Source organism: Callorhinus ursinus, unplaced genomic scaffold, assembly GCF_003265705.2.
Source record: "Callorhinus ursinus isolate GAN/ISIS: 27379988/994484 unplaced genomic scaffold, GSC_fseal_2.0 scaffold14, whole genome shotgun sequence".
Lineage (NCBI taxonomy): Eukaryota > Metazoa > Chordata > Mammalia > Carnivora > Otariidae > Callorhinus > Callorhinus ursinus.
In genome coordinates, this window is record NW_027397076.1 from 1139350 (window position 1) to 1141987 (window position 2638).

A 2638-nucleotide genomic window follows, 5' to 3' on the forward strand; every position below is an offset into this window, starting at 1 on the left:
GCCAAACTGTGGAAAGAGCCAAGATGCCCATCGACAGATGAATGGATAAAGAAGTTGTGGTATATATACACAATGGAATATTATGCAGCCATCAAAAGGAATGAGATCTTGCCATTTGCAACGACGTGGATGGAACTGGAGGGTGTTATGCTGAGTGAAATAAGTCAATCAGAGAAAGACATGTATCACATGACCTCACTGATATGAGGAATTCTTAATCTCAGGAAACAAACTGAGTGTTACTGGAGTGGTTGGGGGTGGGAGGGATGGGGTGGCTGGGTGATAGACATTGGGGAGGGTATGTGCTATGGTGAGCGCTGTGAATTGTGCAAGACTGTTGAATCACAGATCTGTACTTCTGAAACAAATAACGCAACATATTTTAAGAAAAAAGAAAAAGAAGAAGATAACAGGAGAGGAAGAAAAGGGGAGTATGTCAGAGGGGGAGACGAACCATGAGAGATGATGGACTCTGAAAAACAAACTGAGGGTTCTAGAGGGGAGGGGGGGAGGGGGATGGGTTATCCTGGTGATGGGTATTGAGGAGGGCACGTTCTGCATGGAGCACTGGGTGTTATGAACAAACAATGAATCATGGAACACTGCACCAAAAACTAATGATGTAATATATGGTGATTAACATAACAATAAAAAATTTAAATAAAAAAAAAAGAACAAATATGCCAGAAGAGTGAGAAAAAGGGAGGGAGGAAGACAGGGAGAGAGATCAAAATCCTGAATAATCTAATCTCAGCATGCCTTGTGCTGCATTCAATACATTAGAATCAAGTCCCCAAGTCTAGCCCACAGTCACACACTTAGGGGGAGAGGTTTATACAAGGGTGTGAACACCAGGAGGTAGAGATCATAGGGGGCCATTTTAGAAGGCTGAAAGCCTCCAGGCAACTCATTTTATGATAAAGGAATCGAAGCAATAAGCTTATGCCCATTGTGTCACCCAGGAAGACTAAATTGAAGACCAATCTAGGAGCCAAGGAAATTATCTGGGTCCTTCTTAGTACTTCCTTGCCCAGTAGTCCTGATCAGTGGAAAACTGTTACTGTCCAGTAGATACTACACTTGATCTTAGCCAAAGGGCCAAGAAGCGATGTTACTGTTCAGTAGAGAAAGATGATCAATTACTAAAAGTCTAAAGAAGTGAGGGTTTCCCCACCAGGTAAAAAGATAAGGAGATGTTTTGTAGATAGTAATTTGAACACGGTAGAAGGAAGCTATGGTTATCAATCCATGCTTGTGACTAGTGACAGAAGTGTGAACTGTAGCTGCTAAATTTTAGGTGAATTAATTATTCCCTTGCCTTCTCTCCCCTTGCCCCACTACCTTATATGAAGAAGTGTTAATAGTTTAGGTTTAAGGTGGTGAATGACTGAATTGATATTATCACGTGATGTTATAATGGCTGGGAAAATGTTGTGTGTTCCACCTGTTAGGGACAGGAATTTTCCATCCAAATGATAAAAGTGAATGCAAATGGACAAAGGGGGAGTGGATTATGTTGGATGTTCTTCATTTGCTCTCCCAGGTGCACTCCCTACACTTCCATGGCTCTTCTGTGCCCAGAGAGACTGATCTCTAAGGATTGTTGGGTTCCTGTGAGATTCAGACAATGAGAGTCATTGACAGAAGACTGGAGGGGGAAGGGGGAAAGGCTTGAGTATTTATTTCCTTGTGTCTCTTCTGGGTTACAGTTTGGCAATAGGTGCTTTCTTCTAATGAAAACCACAGTTCCAGCTGGGAGGCCATGACCTCTAAGAACCACAGCTCTCTTCATTCTGAGAGCAGCCTCTTCCCTTGCCCCTCTGGTGTAGGGGAGGTAAAAATTTTCACTGTTGCAGGCCCCAGAGTACTTAACTGTCCCTTGTGGGTTTTTCTCTTTCTGCCCGGGCTTTTATAAATAGTCTCTTCTTCAAACTCCATCCTTTTGTTTGAACCATCTGTTTCACGTTGGGGCCATGATTTTCATGAACAACTTTGCTTTCCTTTTCTATTCAGAAAATATACACAATTTAAGTTTTTGCTCATGAATTATTTAGTATAGTTTATTATAAAACTTGTTTTGTGTTTCACAAAGGATGTTCAGCAAACACTCTTTGAATGGAATGCATGAGTTGTGACCCGAAATCTAACAGGATCATCCTTTTCATAAGGACAAAAGCTAAGGAACCTTCAGATATAACAAGTCACTGCCAGAGTCCAGAAGGATTTATGTGACTGGCCAGAGTTCATTCAATGAATTAGAGAGCTCAAGTCATAGGACTCATAGTCCTGCATTTTCCTCAAAAGGGAAGCTAGCCAAAGTTTGCCCTCTACAGAGAGAGGAGAGAAGGAGGGAGAGAGCATGGTGGATAAGGACCTTCTCTGGTGAAAAGCCTGAGAAGGTTAAACACAACCTTCTGCAAGTAACACCTGCCCAAGGCTGTCCCTGAACTTCTACTCTGGTTCCTCTGAGAGTCGTCACACCTGGACCTCCAGTGACTAGAATCTCACAAGTGGGTTATTTCACTTCCTGTCTGCCAAACTCAGTGTCCATCAGAACATCTCAGAGAGGACTAGTTAGGCTTGCAGAATGCCTCTGACTATTTTAAAGACTTGACTTTCAGTTGACTTCAAAGCAACA

At 42.4% G+C, this 2638-nt stretch overlaps 1 pseudogene; it reads right to left on the reverse strand.

Annotated features, from left to right (window-relative positions):
* Positions 1–948: 948 nt before the first annotated feature.
* LOC112831567 (U2 spliceosomal RNA) lies at positions 949–1110 on the reverse strand (annotated as a pseudogene).
* Positions 1111–2638: the final 1528 nt, after the last annotated feature.